The 21485-nt window shown below is 41.5% G+C and overlaps 1 long non-coding RNA gene across 1 annotated transcript; it reads left to right on the forward strand.

Moving 5' to 3' along the window:
- The first annotated feature begins 15022 nt into the window (after positions 1-15022).
- On the forward strand, positions 15023-20857 carry LOC140707692 (uncharacterized). Its single transcript, XR_012087875.2, has 3 exons — positions 15023-15188; positions 19471-19524; positions 20093-20857. It is a non-coding gene; the product is annotated as an uncharacterized LOC140707692 (long non-coding RNA).
- The last annotated feature ends 628 nt before the right edge of the window (positions 20858-21485 follow it).

The raw sequence follows: 21485 nt of genomic DNA on the forward strand, positions 1-21485 counted from the left end.
TAAGCCACCATTAACGGAACACTTCTTGAGGTCCCTCCCCAGATGTTGAGTTTTTAGAACACAATTGTTCAGAGATTTAATCACAGTGGTTTCCTTCATCACTCCGTCTCTTCTAGTTTGTGCTCTATTGGGACTTCACTCTTTGGTTTGTGGAAGTAAGAGACTTTGGGCTATTAACTACAGATATAATAATACTACTGATCTTAGAACTGCAGAGCTAGAAGGGACTCTATGGATCATCTAGTCCAGGCTCTGTCAAAGGAGACAGAATGGGGAATTGAACTCCCAACGTCTAGCGCCACAGGCAGATGCCTAGTGTCTCCAGGTTGTCCTTGGAGATGACAGCCCCTTTTTAGGGCCATCTTCTCCTTGCTGCCATTTGTACTGGCTGCTGTTCTGATATCTCCTCCACACCAGTGATAGCTTACTTTCTGGGGAGAGATGGCCGGACAACAAACAAACAGGGGAGGGCAGCTTCTTATGCTTCTCACTCTGTCTTTCTCTCATGGACCTCTTTTGGATTCGAACAAGTCAGTAAGAAACAGGCCAAAGGAGGAAAAAGAACAGAAAGGGGCAGGACACCTGGCTGTATTCTTGGCATTGGACCCTCAGCACGAGCAAGAAATTTGTCAGGCACCCAAACGATCCAGGCCGGAGAACAGAAGTTAGCAACTAAAGGTATCTGTTTCACAGCTGGCTTTTCAAGGACCAGCTCCTCAGGAGAAAGAGGGGGTGTGGATGACTGGGACTGAAACCTGCCAGTAGAACACATTTGGAGTGAGGGGTGAGATGCTCCACGGTTAGAATGGCTATCAAGTAAAATTAGCTGCCAATCAGGTCCCTAGAGTGACCGCTTTTATATCTCAGACATGTTTTGCGTGTTATATTTTAGACAGACATCACCTTAAACCCAGGAAGAAGCAACTTGCAGTGGTAGCTACCAAGCTAGTAGAGCATTAGGGGGTCCACAGTAGTTAGTAGTCATTACTACTGTGATTAATAGAAAGATAACAATGTGGTAACTCTATGTCTGGCAATATATGACTGATTTCCCAAGAATGAATATGGAGGAGCGGCTTTTGTGGGAGTTTTTTTTTCCAACCTTGCATACTGTCTTCAGCAAGGTTGGCTGGGATGGACCTTTCTGGGCTGAGGTAACTGTCAATCACCAACACTACTAAACAATAGTTCCTTCCTGCCTCTGAATTCAAAGAAAGCCCCACCTCCCTGCTGAACTCCTTTCCCTCTCTAGAGTCTGTTGGAGTCTGTTGCCGCAAAGCAGTCCTGTTTGGCACTTTGCTGTTTGATCTGTTCATCACTCTAAGTAAATAAAACATACGTTATTCTTTCTTCAACTGATGTCTGAGAAGGAGGTATTAAGACTGTAAGTGCCAGTTAATAAGAAAAGGGGTGGAGACCACTCTGGGGAACTTGAAACTATTCTGCTCTGTGAATCCCTGCACTTCTGCCATACAGCTAAAGGAATTTAACTAAAAATCCACAACTCTGCAACAGTTTTGTGTGTGTGTATGTGTGTGTATAACAGAGACAGATGGAAGGAGGGAGGGAGGGAGAGAATGGCACCGGTCTTTCCCACCTAATGTTCCTCCAGACTGCAAGAGGGGCTATCAGCTGGATCTCTGCTGTTGTCAGAGCTAGTTGTAGACAGTGTATTTCCTTTGTTTGGATAGGCAAGGTGACTTTAGCATCCTCCCATCGACCTGCTGCATCTTGTGTTAAAGATTGCCATCCCTTTGTCATTGTCTGATGAAGAAGAAGCTGACTCAGCACTTGGAGGCCCTGTGTGTTTATTGACTTTCTGATGTGGCCGCCGTGGGTGAGGGGTTCTACGCATCTCTTCAGCGCAGTGTTTTTTTCCTGAGCAAGACCTTGGCACTCTCCTCCACTCGGGTTAATCAATGGACAATCTTGAAAGTTATGAGGGCTTTGAGGCGACAACCCACTTTTTGGTTTTGCCCTATGCAGGGCAGCATGGTGGCAGTCTTGGCCTTGCTCAAGGAGTAAGGAAGATACCGGTTTTACGTATATCTCAAATTGTCTCGATGTTGTCACTTTCTGACAGAGAAGTTGGAGTAGCCATTTGCCTTGATGCTCAACCAGGAAACATTCCAGTTTTCTTCCCAAGTGGCCTGCAGAAGACTGGTGTCTCTCATGTCCAGTGCCCAGCAAAACCAGGTACTGTATTCCTCCCTTTTGCCATCACTACCATCAGAGCACAGAGGCCAGAACGAGAGGAGGAATGAGGTGGAAGCTTCTGCGCTCCAACATGGAAACTTCTGTGGAGACCATTCTCTCTAGAAGAACCTTTTTTATTTATTCTACAGAGGAGGAAGGAAATCTACTATAGCATAGCAGGAAAAACTTATTAACTGTTAGAGCAGAACAACAATGGAACCAATGACCTTGGGAGACGGTGAGCGCACTCTGGAGGCATTCAAGAGAAAATTAGGCAACTGTCTGTCAGATCTGCTTTGAGGTGGATTCTTGCACTGAGCAAGAATCAGGGCCCTTACAGGCCCCTTCCAACTCCATTTTTCTATGATTCTATGACCCCTAGGACACTCTCCCAAGGATGACAAGACTATGGCTTCTCTCTCATCATCACAGAACTACTTGCCACAGGATGTGTTGATGGTATCTGGCCTAAATGCCTTTAAAAGGAGATCGGACAAATGCCTGGAGGAAAATTCTATTGCAGGTTACAAGCCATGATGGGGATGTATAATCTCCAGCCTTAAATTGAAGGCACCTCAAAATGCCAGATGCAGAGGAGAGGGATCAGGAGACAGGTATCTGGTTGTCTCGTATGCTCCCAGAGGCATCTTGTGGGGCCACGGCGAGATACGGGAAGCTGGACAAGATGGGCCCTTGGCCTGATCCAGCAGGGCTCTTCTTATGTTCTTATGTATCATTTTTTCTCAACCTCTTCTAGGTTGAGAAAACCTGTATGCACCACCACATTTCAGACTCCAATTTAGCATGCTCCACCATAAACAATATTCCTTAACCCCTTGCAACACTCTGTACTCTAAATCAGTTTGGGGACCATGACAGACATCTTCATTGTCTGTAGAGTCATCTCCAGTGGATAAAACTGATACAAACAAAAACAAAATTCAAAAGAAAGAAATAGTCACCACCACAGAAAACTAACCTATAAGTTAGGGGTGGCTAAAACATTTCTTTCCTTGATGTTTCTAAGGGTGTGGTTGCACTATGAAAATGAATTAGGAAATAGATTGAGATTTTTGAATTTAGTTTAAAGTCACACGGTAGTCATGGTTTTTGGGTCAGTGTGTTTCCCTTTTAAGAAAAAAAAATAATCCATTTAAAACTGTATTGTATATCGGTTCTGGAGGCTAAAAGGGCTTTCAGAATCTTTACAATTGAGGCTTTGTTCTGTGGTTGCCCGGCTTCACAGTGGCTGCCTCTCTCAGCCAGTCATCACTGCTCCTGTGGTATTATTTGTTATATAATTTTTAAATTTCTTGCAATCTGGCATAGCACTAGTTCAGTATGACAGGTGGGAAAAATTAAAACAGATTTGACTGCAAGGTTGCCCTGCAATCTGACATACACATACATACACACACACACACACAGAGAGAGAGAGCACACACACAAAACATGCATGCACAGACAAACTGGGTGGAGGAAAGGGAGCAATGGAATTGGCAGCTGGGGTTAGCCAGAGGGAAGGCACCAATGAGTGGTGAAGAGAAACTGACCAGAGAAATTGACAAGATCAGGAGCTTCTAGTCTTGCAGAGGATGGACCACTCACCTCACAATCGTTCTCTCTCTGCTGGCTCTCTTTTCAGATTGGACCACAAGATTTTCCTGCAACCTGAAACCCATGATCCTGGCTTTCATTACTTGGCAACTCCCACAGACACAATTTACACCAGCAGAGGCATTCACATATGCCAAAGCAATTGAAATATATTGAGTTCTCAACAAATTTAAAATAAACAATCCTCTTGTGGCTGAGTAAAATCTGACAAAGTAAAATACTCAGTTTTCAACCAAAAAGCATGATTCATGGACAGAAAAATCCACACTTTCCTGTAATTGTAATGTTTAAAAATGCTAAACCAGATTCAAAGATAGTTTTCCCCCCGCATGCAATTGAGCCCTAAGATACATTTATCCAAACTATATGTATGTCTTCTACATGAATGTCAGATGAATCATGGTTTGTGGTCAGAATCTATACACTTCCAAGTCTGAGACATATTCTGTGAAAGAATGAAAAAAAAATGTTTTTAACCACATGTGTAGATTTGGAAACACAGTGAAGAAAACTGCTTACCATTCTAAAATGTCTTGACAGACCTTGGTCAGTGGGTGCAAGTGTGTGGAAATGGATGAGTCTGAAAAATGCACACATAAATACCTTTTTAGTGGTTGTTCAGGAGATGGTGGGGTGGGAAATAATCACATACAGAACTGGGATATAGTAAATTTGGCAAAGGAAAAACAAGAACAGGAATGAGGTCAAACTTCTGCTCTGGTCAACTAAGAATAGAAGCCCCTGAAACACTCCCAGAAACAACCTGAGAATTGCTGACGTCCTTCCCCAAATCGTAGTTCTGGAGGGGATGCGTCATTTGAAAATGAAAAGGCAAGGTGTCGGAACCTGAATTAGGTCTGTAAAATTATGCCTCAGGTGGAGAAAGTGAATAGAGAGAGATTTTTCTTTTTCATCTTAAGGTCATCCAATTTGGTTGACTGTAAATACAGGCCGAAGTGAAACATAATTCTTCTTTCATGCTGCTGTTTCTGGAATTCAGCGCTACAAGTAACAATGACAGCCATTAGCCTTGATGGCTTTAAAAGGGAAACAGACTTATTCAGGAATAGGTCCGTCAAAAGGTATTAGCCCTTAGATCACCTAGAACGTTTCATACTCTCTCATTGCTCTTACTTTCAGATCTACCCTTTTTTGAATGCTTGACTAGGGTTGGAGAGAGGAGAGGCTTCTCCTGGCTGTTGTTAATTACTGGGGTTGATATTAATCTGCTTCTCTGTGATTCTGGTATCTCTAAGTGCTGGGGGGGTGCATTTTAGAGGGTTTTAAAAGCATATACAAATGGACAAATTCATCGGAAAAAAATCGTACATTTGTTCATCATTTGTTGACCTTGACGAATCACGAATCAACGAATTGACGAATCACCCTTTTTCCGATTCATGCCCATCTCTACTTGGAACCCACATATCCTTCCCATTTTTCGGGGGTGGGGGTGGGGAGTTTGTTTTTAATAGGAACCTGGACTTCAGATTCGGACCTAAAGACTTGCCCCCATCCCTGCCTCTCAGTCTCTTATCATCAATAGCTAGTATAGACTTGAAGTTATACCAGCCACTTCCATGAGGCAACTAATAATCTTACAAGCAGCGAGACAACTCTTTTGTCTGTATTTGGATTGGGGGGGGGCATCTACTCCTGCCCAGTGATTGGCTCAGTTCTCATTTAGGGCCCGGTTTGTCAAAAGGCAAATAATGAGCTTTTATATTCCTTTGTGCCCGAGCGGACGACGATAGGTGCTCCAGACTGGCCACAAATCAGATGTGATTAATACAGGCAGAAGATGGTATGAAGATAAAGCACGCAGGAATCCATCTGCTTACATGTGCAGAACGCTGATTATAAATTGGATGAGTTTCTACTGCCATGGCAGGCTAACCCTGAACTTCATTGTCTCTAATCAGAAATGTTATGCTCAAAATCCTGAGAAAATGAATATAGATCTAAAAGAAGGTGGCCTTCGGTGAAATTGGAGGTCAAGAAATGTATCATGTACGGGCATCCATGAAAATGTTGGGGACAATGAAACATGTGGAGTGTGACACCCTGGCAGGATGTCTCTCTCCCCCCCCCCACTCTCTCATGACAGCCACTGTTGAACGAGGATCCAGGAGACCTGGGTTCAAATCCCCACTTGACTATGAAAACTCAGTGGGACGTGGCAATAGTAAAATGACCCCTTATATATATCACAGGTCTTGAAAATTTTAATAGGCATCAGTTGGATGTGACCTGACGGCTCATATGAATTCTGATCCTGAGGAGATCCGAAAGGGAGGAGCACTGTCAAATTCATATCAGCAGGATGGAAGCCATTTTCAGCAAGGTGGATGTTCTTGTCCCTTCTGTATCCATCTGTGTGGGCCTCAAAATAACAAGCTCAAACCTTTGCACTATGTTTGGGACTTTTGTTTAATCTATGAATAGGAACTCCCCCTGGACCATCCCCATGACCAAAGTAGGCAAACAGGGGTGGGGACTCAAGCCACAGGACTCATTATCAAGTCAGTCTTACAGTACGTCGCACTGGCAACATGACTCGGACTCAACGTTGGGTTTTTGTTGTTGTTGTTGTTTTGTGACTTGGAATCGACTCATAGCTCAGAACCCACCCACCCCTCCCATTTTCTTCTGGTGGGGGTAAAACTTGTTTTTAATAGGAATTCGAACTCGGGGCTTGGGACTCAGGACCTGGATTCGGACTTGGGACCAAAGATTAAGACTCAGGATTTGCAACCCAAGACGGGCCAACATCCCTGGCAAACAGCCATCATTCCCTTTGTGCTGCTGTGAAGATAGTGGGATAGAGAGAAAGGTTTTCCCGATGATCTTAAATAATCGGGTATATACGGTGTTCACTCGCAATTCAGTAAATCATGCAGTGAATTTCTCCCACTGGGGCTAATAACTGGATTCAGGTCACCATATTGTTTCTATTGATTGTAGTTTTAATAGTCTTATTTTTTTCCCATTAGTTTAAGTATAAATTTAGCTAAAAGTGACTAATAATAATATTATACCCACAGATTAATATGTATTGTTTAACTGTTCTTTTACATACCTCTGCTGTGTTGACCTGCTTTAATTCAGGTAAGTATGATGAGGGACGTAAGATAGGAGGAGGAATCTTTGACTCACAAGAAATGTGTGTGCAGGTTTGCTAGGGGTGTGTGTGTGTATGTGCGCGCCATTTATAAGTAACCCTATAAAAAGAATAATTTCCAAGGAATGGACACCTAAAAACCTGTCAAATACCACTGTTAACTATAGTAATTTATTCTGTAATTTAATGTAGGCCTGACCTCTGTCACAAGTTAATACACCATGAAGAATAGTGTGCAAAAACAGCTTATTATTGAATTGGAGAAGTAATGTGACATTGTTTTTGCCGTGTTCTTGCGAAATATCTTAATACTGGAGTTAGTAGAGCTGAGACAATTTTCATGATGTAATTAGATCTTGCCCATACCTTACTAACTTGTTCCATGATTAGGGAGCTTTTTAATTATGTTATCCAGAAACAGTTGTTTCATGGGGCAGCTAGGGAGGGAAGGAACGACACTGGACATGTTCACTGCAGCATTTAGTTATATTTTAATGGTAAATTTTAAAACACGCTGGCCGGAATCCTACTGGCAATTTATCCATAAGTGAGCAAAAATTGTCTTAAGTCGCAGCCATGAAGTGCCAGTAATTAATAAAGTATTGGTTGTGTTTCTGGCTGTGTGCCTGATCACACAGCATGCACCTGACCAGGCTTGCCACTGGCGTCTTGAGAATGAGCAATAATTTGCCACTCAATGACATTTTGTGCATGCATAAAATGCCAGTAGGATTCTGGACTGTAAGGACTAAAGGATATTATAGGGAAGCCATCTCCAAGCTGGTACCCATGACGTTTGACCTAGGAAGTGGACTTCATTCTCCTCTTCCATGATTCTTCATTGTTGACCGTGCTAGGTCATAGTTTGTAGTGAAGAAGATGGCAAGTTCGGTCTCCAGCATCTCAGATAAGACTGTATGTAGCAGTGCTTTTCCATTCATTCATTCATTTGCCACCTATACAAACAATTAAAAAACAGTAAACAATAAATGATAAATTATGCATTAAAAAACCAAGTAAGCTATAATAGTAATTAAAATCAATTGAAGGATTCGAAACATTTAAAACTTTAAAAACTCAGCTGAAAATGGCATTTGGGGTCTCAGTTATGATTGCCACTTTTAAAAATCACACTCTCAAAGAAAATGGTTATTTAGGATTTTCCACACCCGTATATGAATAAAACCTGAAGCTATAATAAGATTTTCACAAATCATAAAACTCTCTACACTTAACTGTTCCCTATTGCCCGAAGGAGCACGTTCCATCTTAATTTTCCACAGGAGGTGTCACTCCATTCCTAAAAGAAATGGTGGTGGTTTATTTAGACTGTAGATGTGTAAAATTCATCTCTGGAAGCACTAAATAGAATCCCATTTGAGTGTTCTGAAAGATAATTATTTGCAAATGAAATGGTGAAGACATTTCCTTCACATGTCTCCCAGTGAACTTTTTTTTTGGGGGGGGGGTGTCTTATTTTCTAAGAATTCATCTTCTAACTAGGAGAGCATCTGAAACTGAAGTTATAGTCTGTCCATAACTTTAATAATTGGCAGTAGGTGAACTTCCTGGTCCAGACCATGATTCAGTAATCCAGAAAATGACCCACCATGCTGGAGGCTTTTGAGTTTTACTTCAGTCTGTTTCCAAATCTTGATTCCAAAGTGCAGACCTCCATACTCCCCATTGACTGTCAGTGGAAGACAGCGATTTCTACCACAAATCTCTCTCCCTCCTGTTCGTCAGAACTGTGTGAGATTTTCAAGCCACATATGCCTTTATCCAGGGACTCCATTTTCCAGATTTCAGACAAACAGGTGTAGTAGCTCTGTGTTTGTACCTTCACATTTTGGTTGAAATCCTGTTCTGTAAATTAGGCCGTGTGAGGCTGATGAGGTCATTAGATGTGGGGATTCTTCAAGAATAAAAAAAATCCAGTTTCTCCCTGGAAGAGCCTGAGGTTTCCACGGAATCTCCTTCATCGTGGGAACCCATGGGGGGGGGGAGAGTGGGATGGTTGTTTTTTTCTTTAATTTCCCAAAATCTCTGCTTCCAATGAAATTATCCTGCCAGCAGCAAGTGTCTGGAAATTAAAGACTCCTCCCTCCTGCGTTCCCAAGCAGCTTCTCCACTGCTAAGGGGATTCCACAGAAACATTGGGCCTATTTGGGGGGAAATCACAATTTTTGGGGTCAGATCAATGAGTTTTGTAGTTCACCATTCTGTTTCCTGGAGGTACCCAATAGCCAGCAGGAAACCTCCCAGCACAATCTAAATACAATTGCATTTTCCTGCTTATGCTTCCCAGCCATTTATATATAGAAGCATTCTGCCTCTCACACTAAAGGTGACACACAGCCATCCTAACAAGAAGACATTGAGTGCCACAGTTTCCATGAATTTTTCCACATCCCTTTGAAAGCTACCCAAGTTGGAAGCCCTCTCTACATCCTGTCTCGTTTAATAATTGGTGAAGAATTGCTTCCAGTTACTTTCCTGCAATCTGTCATCATTAAACTTGGGTAGATGGACTCTAGTTGCAGACTTATGAAAAAGGAAGAAAACTTCATTATAGAGCACAGAGTGCTGTCCTCTGATGATGCCGGCTATAGAGACTGGCGAAACGTTAGGAAGAACAACCTTCAGAACACAGCCAAAGAGCCCGAAAAACCCACAATCTTCATTATTACCTATCTACTTTTTCCACACAGGGCACACGATACTACTATACAGGTATTTGCACTAAACTCAAGGGACGTGGGGGCGCTGCGGGCTAAACCGCCGAAGCCTTTGTGTGCTACAGGGTCAGAAGACCAGCAGTCATAAGATTGAATCCATGTGACGGAGTGAGGTCCCGTCGCTTTGTACCAGCTCCTTGCCAACCTAGCAGTTCGAAAGCATGTAAATGCGAGTAGATAAATAGGTACCATCTTGGTGGGAAGGTAAAACGACATTCCCTAGTCATGCTGGCCACGTGACAATGGAAACTGTCTTCAGACAAACGCTGGCTCTATGGGTTGGAAACAGGAATGAGCACCGCGCCCTAGAGTCGGACACGACTGACTAAAATGTCAAGGGGATCCTTGACCTTTACCAAATAAACTCAAATAAACACCTTATTTAACATATTTTTAAGCTACGGGTATGGGGGACATGAGTTATATCATATATACCAAAGTTTTTAGGAATATGACATTTCTGAATCCAATGTCTTATGTATTTTCCAGGTATAGATGCCAATTCGTGATTTTATCTCACTGCTTTTTAATCCCTGTCATTTTCACAGCTCCATTCTCTACTGAACCTTCATAGTTTTATGATATTCAGATTTAGGAAACTCTTTCTTTAAACAACCTCTTTTCACTCTTATGCCCCATGCAATGGGAAACACCCAATTATTTCAATACTTTTCCTTCTCTCTAAATTCTTGACACAGTTTACAGGCAACACACTTCATGTAACAGTCTCATATGATTCCAATTCTCTATGTTTTAAATAAATAAACCACATGTCAAGCATTGTGCTGTGATAATAAGTGATCTCTCTTTTCATAGATGTCTTTCTTTGTACAGAAACGGCTGAACAGTATTACACTTTTCAGCTGACAGGGTGATTTCATTGAGATTCTGATTCTTTTTTACTAGGGATTCTCTGTGTTGTTTTAGGAGTTTTTAGCTTTCTCTTTTCCCCCAGTATATCCCTCTGAAATAGGTACGTGTGAGAATTTCATTCAGTTTGTTATTTCTTGTTTGTTTGTCAAATCATGCCATTGGTCAGATGGGTGGTACAGAAAATGATTGAATGACGCAATGAATGAATGAATGAATGAATGAATGAATGAATGAATGAGATTGTTTTATTTTTAACTTGCCAAAATTTGCACATTTATTCACATGGAATACAAAAGAAATAGATTTTAAAAAAACAACAACAATCATATGTGACCGATTTCTGCACTCCTAAAATTCTCTGTTAGAGAGATCTACTACACTCTCCTGAACTATAGCCGAGAATTCAAAGCAACTCACTGAACTGCAGATCCCACAATTCAAGTTCACATGGCTAATATGGTACCAAACTATTGTAGGTTTGTGCATGTGTTATTGTCGTCAAGTTATACTCTTAGTCTCCTAGGCTGTTTCACTACAGAGGACATCTTCTGATGTAGTTTTCACAACATTGTAGCAGATTGATACGACTCTTGTTACATCTATTTTGGGACTTAATGGTTTGGTGAGGCACTAAGAATTGAATGTTAGAGATCTTTGGCGGATTTCAGCACTATCCCACTGGCCATGATGAGTGGGAGACTGAACACTACATACCAAAACATACTGTATTTTTCCATGTATAAGTTTACACTTTTGTCTAAAATTTTTAGACTAAAAATTGAGGGTCACCTTATACACAGAAGTAAGCTGAGGAGAGTAGAAAAACAAGTGGAGAGGGAAGCAGGGGTCAAATCGTTCCTGCAGGGCTTTGATCCCTACTTTCCCCTCCACTTGCTAAGTCCCATGGGGCTTAACAAAAGGAGGGGGAAAAGAATCAAAGGAATCTCATGGCTATATAAGGGGGGAAAGGGATCAAAATGATCGTGCAGTTGTGGGATTGCTTTGATCCCTTTCCCCCTCCTTTTGCTAAGCCCCACGGGGCTGAGCACGAAGGGAGAAAGCAGGGATCAAAGCAATCCTGCAGCACTTTGATCCCTTTCCCCCTACACTTCCTAAGTCCCACTTTCTTAATTTTGGGTTTGAAAAGTGGGGGTGTCTTATACATGGGGGTGTCTTATACACGGAAAAATACAGTAACTCCAAAGTTATCTCAGGCTCTCTCTTGCCAGAGCCTTCTAGCCTCTCACAAGCAGCGAGGGCTGCTTCCTTCCATTCCCATTGGCCCTTGTGGCCTAGCACCTCTTGCCCTATTGGCCTTCAAGGGCTGCCTGTTTATTAAGGAAGCTCAGCACAAGACGTGTTTTTCCTCCAAAGGTGATCAGAAGCTTGACATGCATCACTGTTACTGCTAATAGCTTGCAAAAGCTTCCATGGTTTGCCCATCTGGTCGGTGGATTAAGGTTGTTGTGATTCCAAAAAGTCTCTTTTACAAGCGGTGAAGTGCCCTGATCCATCACCTGGCATTCCTTGGGACCAAAAGCAGTGGCTTCCCCACTGGCGTAGAAATTTGCAGGATGAAACTGCACTGCTAGGGATCACTATTCTGGCTAAATCTGTAGATATTTGGAAAGTTTTCTTCTCCTTTAGAAGAGGCTGCCTTCCTTGGTTCAAAAGTATGCCTTCCCTTTCAGAGAAAATACAGCCAAAGGTGTCACCGTGACTAGGCAATTTTATACTCCCATAAAAATTCAGAGTCACCATAAATTCTAAATTGCTAAAAAGGCTGGCATTTATTACATTTTTCTGCAAGGACGTATTTTTAAAATGATATTCAGAATGAGTTTGGCAACTTTTATTTAGTTTTAAAAGTATGATTAGCAAGCCAAACACTGACAGCAGAGAGGGGAAAAAATAAGGATACCATTTATAGGAGGAGAAGAAAGAAACTGGGCACTTTCCCTCACACAGACGCTTTCTCAAATCTAAGCAAATTCATTAGGTTCCAAAAGTGTGAAATCTTCATGTCTTATTCAAATGAAACTATTAATTAAAACCCCTAATTAGCATTTGCCAAATTATGTCTAATATAGATTGTTAATAATAGAATCATGTATCAAGGATGCAAACACATTAGAACATTGCTTTGAAGTTTCAGTGCCCATGTAATTGATTTGCATATCGTTATTTTGATGTGAGGTCTCAGCGCTATGGGCAAAGTGTTAGCTGAATACAATTTTTCAAAAACCCTGCATTCATAATGCATTTGCGAAAGATTTGTTCCACTCTGGATTTTCAAACATAGAGAGGATTGCACTCTTTTTAAGCAGCTGGTGGAAATGGTCAATGTGGATGTTCCTCTCTTCTTTCTTTCTTTTTTGTGAACCTCGTACTCACAGGACTTCCCCTTCGTACCCTTTGAACTGATGAAGGTGTGAGACGACAGCAGATCTACCCTGGACTTTAGTCTGAACTTTAAAGGAGTTAGCCCAAGGTACTGAATCTATTTGGGGAATAGGGTTTACTATCTTCAATTAGTATTTTCAATAGCTTCCATAAAGTTTGGACTAAAACCCAGAGCGAATTCAACAGAGTCACCAGTTTCCACTGGGTAAATAAGAGCTGAACCCAGACCCATAAATAAGGAGAGGATGAGATTTGTTTGAGGTCATAACATAAACATTTGATCTTTCCTCTAATGCTGAACTCAGATGGTGAGCTTTGTGCTGAAAATGGCCAGAGCTTGGAAAATTTAACATTAATGCTAATGCTAACAAGTTAGCCAAAAATCAATGCATTAATGTTAATCATTTTATAGAAAGTAACTAAAATAATTTATTTCAATAAATCAGGCAGGCAGCACCCACACAATGTATTTTCAAGATCACATGATTAAACATCACCAAATGCAGAAACAATCTCTTGACTTTCGATTTGTTTTTAAAACCTCTAGCATAGGCATCCTTCAGTCTCAAGAGACTATGGTAATGCGCTCTGTATGGAGGACTTGGAATAGCGTCTTGTGTTTTGACACTGTGCTGGAGTGTCCTCTCCAGGGCACGAAGCTTGGGTAAAATAATATGGAGCATAAGCTGTTACCCAAGCAGCAGATCCCCCCTCTTCCCATTGCTGAAATGGTCCAACGGAAAGGCAAGAGCCAATACAACTGGTTCCAGCAACGTTGCAGGAGTTGGCAGAAGGACATGAACTGCCTTCGGGACTCCAGTTCCGGATTTTGCCTCTAGGTTAACTCCTGAAGCCTTTTCCATGAGTGGATATAGCCACAAGACAATGGAGGTTTGAAAACGGAGTTTTCCTTCTCCTAGATGGGCTGCCTTCCAAGCCTGATGAGTCCCACCTACCCGGCCTGCTCCCTCATGGCATGGAGGACAATGGCGGCGCCTCAGTGGGGGTTTGAAAACGGAGTTTTCCTTCTCCTAGATGGGCTGCCTCCCAAGGCTGACGAGTTCCACCTACCCAGCTGGAACAACTTATGAGTTCTTGATTATCCTACAGTGGACCCTTGACTTACAGACGGCTTGACTTACAGACTTTTTGAGTTACAGACTTCTCTGGCCGCAAAATTTAGGTTTGACTTGCAGACTGAGATTTGACTTACAGACCAGAAAAAAACCAAAATGGAACAAAAACGGCCTGTTACGGGATTAATCGGTTTTCAATGCACTGTAGGTCAATGGAGACTTGACTTACAGACTTTTTGACTTGAGAACCGCCTTCCAATATGGATTAAGTTCTCAAGTCAAGACCCCACTGTATAAGATGTTGGCTTTTTAGGGACACTGTCCTTAAAAAGGACACCTTATCTACCTCCTTCAAAATATATGTATTTCTAGATGTGTTTTTCTGGCAAAATGCAGCATATTGGTGTATAAGAACCATGTCAGAAATAATACTCAGCAACTGAGAAAACTAGTGGATAGCTAGAGGTCAAACTAAAGGACACAGTTACTCTGTGTTTAGAAGGGGTATTCCTTCAAGAAGTGAAAAAGAACAGCACACCATAGTTTATGATCCCAGTTCTGTATTGTGCATTGAGCATACTTTGTTTTACCTTTTGAAGTTTAGGTAAATATGAACTTAACTGGCAAGTGTGACCGCTGAGGCACATAACCCTTTAGAAATCATCTCGTTGGAGGCAACAGGGATGACCTACTAGATAGCTTGGTGTCTTAGGCCAGAGGTTGGGAGTTCGATTCCCCACTGTGCCACCTTGACAGGGGAGGGACTCAATGAGCCATAGTGTCCCTTTTAGCTGGGCAGTTCAAAATTGGTTATTATTTATTATCATGGTATTCCCTTAATGTCCCTCAGTTTCTGTTATGAAGCTGTGGAGGCAGCGATTGTTTCTATGTTTTGCTCACTCCTTATTCTGGTTAACAAGCATAATGTCTCTCTTTTTTTTTCTGGTCTTCAGATGAGTGCAGAGGACAAATGCAAACTGGATGTTCCAACAGTGACATCCAGGAGTCGGTTCTTGAGATACAGATATAAAGCTGCAGAAAAATAGACATACCCCACCAAGTGGTGGGAGTAGAAAGTGCAGGGAGAATCTAGTGTTGCAACCCAGCCTACCGCGATCACGAGCATGTTACAGAGAGTTATAAAGTTTTATTGCAACTGCTGAGGTAGGTTAAAAAGCAAGATAGGATTAGGTTACTTGTGTCTTTGTGTCAGCATGTAAGAGAATGGCTGGGTTCACCACACCTTGAAATGACCTGTAGAGCATGGGGGGGGGTGTCACATAATTGGCCTCTTTTTCTATGCTAGGAACAGAGGAAGTGGAGCTTATTTATTTATTTATTTATTTATTTATTTATTTATTTATTTATTTATTTATATTTACCACCTCATCAGTGCAAGCGCTGCATTGGGTGGCTTACTCAAGGTTAAATCTCACAAATCCTCAGTTTCCCATAGTATTAAAAAACATGGGTCAAAAAACAATACAGTGATGCAATAACTATAATCATAAATACGCATAATCCGATTTTAAAAAATCTAGAATTAATTAAAACCTAGAACATTAAAAAAAGTTATTACTGACAGCATCCCGGAGATTCAGTTATGAAAGGCAGTTTTAAATAATTTGGTTGTTACCATCTCCCTAAACGTAAAGGGGGGGGAAGGAACCTGGCTTACCTCTGTTGGTATTTTATTCCAGAGACAAGGGACCACGATTGAAAAGGCATGATTCCTTGTATTTGCCTTCTTTTGCCTCACTCAGCGTAGTAACTTTTAACAACGTGGATTGAGAGGAGTGGGAGGAAAGAGAAAGGGTTGCTGATTTCTGGGAAGAATATTCTGACAGGTACCAAGGTCCTGAATAGAGATGGACATGAACCGAACCACGGACCAGAAAAAAAATCACAAACTGGGCTGGTTCATGGTTCAGTTCTTGGATCCGTTTGAGGATCCCGTGTCAGTGAAACAAAATGGAAGCATGACACTTTTTTGTTTGGGTGTTGAGCAGATGAACTCCTCCCCCACTGGGCACAAACTGAAAACTGAACTGCAAACGGGCTTTGTTTTCCCATTGGTTCGTGGTAGTTTGTGGTTTGTGGCTAACTACAAACTATCATGAACCACCATTTTTCAGGTTCCAGCCCGTCTCTAGTCCTAAACCATTCAGGCTTTTATAGGTTATTACCAGCAGCTTGAATTGAGCACAGAAACTAAAAGTGAGCCAATGAAGGTCCGTTAAGTGTTGCGATATGTGATCAACTTTACTAGTCCTGATAATCAGTCTGCCGTCATATTTTCGACCTGCTGATTTTTCCATACTGCTTTCAAGGGCAGCCCTATGTAGAGAGCATTACAGTAGTCTATTTTTGAGATCTCTGCGCCACCGTTGCTAGGATTTTCTTATCTGGATAAGGGCACAATTGAACAATCAACTGAAATTGACAGAAGGCACTCTTGGCCACAGCCGATATGTGACCTTCCATAGAGTGTTCTGGGTGCAGGAGCACCCCCCAAACTACATGCCTAGTCTTTCAAGGGGAATGTAATCCCATAGAGGCCAGGTGAATTTCCATCTAACCAGTCTGATGATCCTCCTAACAGTAGGATCTCCATCTTATTTAGATTCAATTTCTCTTCTGTGATATACCTGGAGGTTGCAAAGGCCTACATACCCTGGAGACGATTGTGAGTAAGGCCTAAGGATGCCGTTTCCTCATCCTAGCTGGATTTTGGGACAAAGTGTCTTGTACAGTGGGGTCTTGACTTGAGAACTTAATCCGTATTGGAAGGCGGTTCTCAAGTCAAAAAGTCTGTAAGTCAAGTCTCCATTGACCTACAGTGCATTGAAAACCGATTAATCCCGTAACAGGCCGTTTTTGTTCCATTTTGGTTTTTTTCTGGTCTGTAAGTCAAATCTCAGTCTGCAAGTCAAACCTAAATTTTGTGGCCAGAGAAGTCTGTAACTCAAAAAGTCTGTAAGTCAAGCCGTCTGTAAGTCAAGGGTCCACTGTACTGGGCTATTGTTGTGTGTGCTAAGGGAAGATGGCTACTCAGTCACCAAAATTGGGGCGCTCAAGTCAAACTGAATAATAGCATAGCCTTAGACGTTGTGCAGATCCAAGGGTTACATACGGATTTCTAGGAATCTCATCTCACATATCACACTTGTATCACTCTTGTGAAACATAAATGTTGTTTTATGAAGACTTTTCAAAACCATTAAGGTCCACCTCACAAGCAGGAGCTTTAAAATGTCTCCAGAGTTCCACTATACATAATTTCACTGGAAATTCCCTCAGCTGTATGGACCTTCATACAGCAGCACCACCACCACCACCACCACCACCACCACCACCACCACCACAACAACAACAACAACAAAACTTGGCTTCGGGCCAAGAACACATCATCCCATTAAAGCTTGCCAGGCTTTGAGATCTTCTGGAATGGCCATTCTCACAATCCCACCATCTTCAGAAGCCTGTTTGATGGAGACTTGGAAGAGGGCCTCTTCTATGGGCAAATCCAGCCCCTGGAATTCTTTAGTTTGCCCCTTTCCTGCTGTCCTTCTGCTGTCAGACGAAAGATCTTTTTATTTAAGCATACTGTTAATAACAAACAGCCTCAAAATGCTAGCTTTCAGCTGGCGTGCTTGTTGACTTTCCCCCCTTTAATTTTTTAAAGGGGAACTAGAATAGGTATTTTAATTGACTTTGAAGTGTCCTAACTTTAATCCTATGAGTTTATTTCAGTTCTAATCTTTGTAAGTCAATGTATTTTAATCCTATCATTTTTAACTATATTGTAAGCTTTCTTGGGTCCCTGGTTTTGGGAGAAAGGTAAATAAAATAAAAAATAAAATAAAATAAATATATGACTTAGTTAACAGGTTTCATTAATCTTTTTGGTTTGCCCCATATGTAGAGTTCCTTTGAGAATTGCTGCTAGGTCTTCTTGAAATGCCTTTGATGTTTTCTCCTGAACAGACGCGTCCAAATTTACTTCAGAAATGTGCTTAGTTGGTACATATGGCAGCTCCAGGTGACATAATGGCCTAATGAAAATGAACACAGGTATCCATGGCTTCTTTCCTGTTTAGTAGGGCTGCACTCAAAGGGTGAGTTAGAACCGGGACAGTGTACTGTACTCTGCTTTGCTCTCTAAAAAACGAGCCAAAGCAGATGATATCATTAAAAGACAATACTGAAAGCTGAAAACAGCAAGTATACAAACCCTGAAAAGGATCAAAGAAAGACCACATTAAAAGACAGTAAACAAAAGCAACACCCAAAACACTTTCAAAGCAGTGAGGTACAACTGTGCATTTAAAAACCCCACTCAGCAGCCAGTCACTCAGGAAAAGCTTGCCTGAAGAGAAAGGTCTTTGCCTGCTTGTGGAAGGACAGCAAAGATGGGGCCGGCCTGACTTCCTGTGGGAGGGAGTTCCAAAGTCTGGGAACAGCAACAGAGAAGGCCCTCTCCTGTGTCCCCACCAAATGAACCTTTGTGGATGATGCAGCCAAGAGAGAGGCCTCTTGTGAACATCTTAACACCCGAGCCAGCTCCTAGTGGAATGTACAGTATTTGAGATAGTTTTGACCTCAAAATATGCAGACCTGCTAAATCCTCAAGAGGGAAGTAAACCAGCCAAATTTCACATAGCTACGTCCAGAGATTTGTGTACTAAGCATGTTTAAAGTTTACTTCTTTAAATTGTGTCCCACAACAATGACAAGTTATTTCTGCTAAAGGTGGTTCTACAAGCTGTTGAATCATTTGGTCTACAGTACATAGTTTTTCATACATGGCTTCTGCATTTTGGCTTCATTACTGTAAAATAAATCATGACACAGTGTAATATATCGGGTTTTGTTGTTCATGTGAGGTTGTATTTACTGAATTTTCAGACCTGCTAAGGACCAGATTATTTTTATTATTTCCTGAAATGTAAAACCATAGAATTCAAAGAAGGTATAGTCGAGAACACAGGGTATACTTTCTTCTTCACATAACTGTATACACAATTACTAAGGAGAATATCTGCTGGACACAGTGGGCTTTTAAATAAACATGCCTAGGATTGTAATCCATACCACAGGTCTTTTATCTGTAGAAAGAATCAAGCGAGAATGGCTGAAATCCTGTTGCTTAGCGTAGTAAGTTGCAATTAGAGTAGGTTCAGTGACTCAATTGGGATTTAGTGAGTCAACTCCTCTTTAAGTTCCATTAGTTCAGTGGGCCTACTCTTGTTGCAATTAACTATGCTAAGCAACATGATTTCACCCAATTTACTCAGTAAGGTCACAGCCCTGCTGTTGGGAGCGTATAAATTGCCCATTTAAATGGCCAGTTTTTAACCATTCCTAAAGTTATAGTTTCAGTTAAAGTGTTTCTAATGACACCTGGGATTTTAAGAAAATAGCCTGATGCACATTTCTTTCTTAGGTCATCTCCTCCACCCCTCTCCACCACTATACTGACATCTTTTTGAAATATGAGGTAGGTAACAGTTCTATTATTTACCATATGCAAAGCAGGTGATCACCACTGTCCTAGAGTCTTTAACTGAAGCATGAAAGCAGGGAAGAAAATGAGCTTCAGGCTGAGTCACCTTTTTTTTTTTTTTTTGGAATAAGAGTGAGCATTAAAGAAAGGAAAAATAGCCAACTAATGAATGCACAAGTTACAGACCTGCTAGAAAAAGTCAGGTGTGCAAGGTAAAGTGGTAATAATTTATACAGCCACTGATCTTAGTATTGTTTCAGAGGTAACATTTTTACAAGGTTAAGTTGCCTTTGAACCTTTTCCATGAAATATGACATACAAAAAACCCTTCTCGCCATCTCTCGCAAATTAGCCTTGCCCCTTCCACCTGCATTAAAATAAATAAGTTAAGTCTTTCTATGAGAATGGCTGGAAAGCAAAACATTTTACTTGGTTCTCTCTCTGTATTCCATCTGGGGCACTTGTTGTTGTTGTTGTTGTTTTGCACACTCCAGGTCCTCTTTTTTGTAATGGTAGCCTTCTGTACAAACCTTCTGCCATCTTTTTTTTTTCCTTTTTAAAGAGGACTCGTCCACAACTTGATCTTCACACTGCTGTACGCTCTTCCTTTGGGGCATGGAAATTAACTATTCTTATCGTGGCAGGCGGAATTTTCAAGTTGAAGACACTTCTTGGATCAGCCTCATAGGCTTCTGGAAGGGTGCTGTTGACGTGACGAGACTCTCAATAAAAATTCATTTGAAAATAAAATAAGCAGTTATTGATTGTCTACTGTGGATAGCCTCAAAGCTGTTTGGAAAAGCTGAGGCTGCCTATTAGGAAGAGAGGAACGGCGGGTGCAGGAAGAATTGAAGAGGTTATTGGCAGCACAAAATGGAGTGCTTTGTTATTACAGCGCTCTCCGCACATCGGGGGGAAAAATGGATGATTCTACATTGCAGCACAGCGTTCTCCTTTTTGCAAGTCTGATAAGCATGTAAGGGGTGCAGCCATTCACAGAAGGAGGAAGCCACAAAGGGCTGGTTGTTGGCTTAGAGGTGGTCTGATAATGGAGACGGAAGCTACACTTCTCCCTTGAATTGCATGGATCTGAGCAGCACGGTTTTGATTCTATGTGGTGGTGTTTTCAAATAAATAAATACATACATAAATACATACATAAATAAATACTGTGCTGCTCTTTGTCTCCAGGAAGTGGCCCAAGAAAGGTAGGTCTCAGGCTTATCTTGGCCCCTGTTCTTGGCGGTGCGGCAACTTCTGGTCCAATGGTGGCATAGCTCTCTCGTCCAATCCCCTCTCCTCTTGTGGGAACTCCATGTGGCAGCTGGGGAAGGGTATTGGGGCATGCAAGGTCGGGGGGAGGGATGTGTGCAATTGTGTGTGTGTGTACATGAATTATTTATGCTTTGAAATTACACTTTTGAGGGCATAAGAGTTATGCACAGATTTTGAACCACATGGTGGTCTGGCACTTCTAATTCCAGTGTTGTTGAAGGGAGAATTGTACTGACAGCTACCAGTTGGTCCTCTTTCTTTCTTCCCGACACCTACCATTCTGTCTTATACAATTCAGTGTAGATTTTTTTTTCCACTATGGGAGCTGACTGGGAATGTTTATCAGAGATTTAAATCTTTATCTTTTCCTTATGAACAAGATTATAGAGTCGCAACCTTCTTTACCGTTGAAGATGGGAAAAGGCGTTTTTCTGGCACTCGGCCAATTTCTCACACTGGTGAAGATAATCTGTGCAAAACCATCATTTCTCATACCAAACCCTCCAAATCTCACAACTACCTGGATCATGCAAATGGAAGAATTTGACTAACATTAGGATGACTACTTTATTTAAGAAGGTAAAGCAATGAATGGGTTGCTTGTGTCTTTCTTAACAATTAGGAAAACTTTCTCTTCTTGCTGTATATGTGTTCAATTTGCTTCTCAATGGGAAAAGAGA

Source organism: Pogona vitticeps, chromosome 5 (assembly GCF_051106095.1).
Source record: "Pogona vitticeps strain Pit_001003342236 chromosome 5, PviZW2.1, whole genome shotgun sequence".
Taxonomy (NCBI): Eukaryota; Metazoa; Chordata; class Lepidosauria; order Squamata; family Agamidae; genus Pogona; species Pogona vitticeps.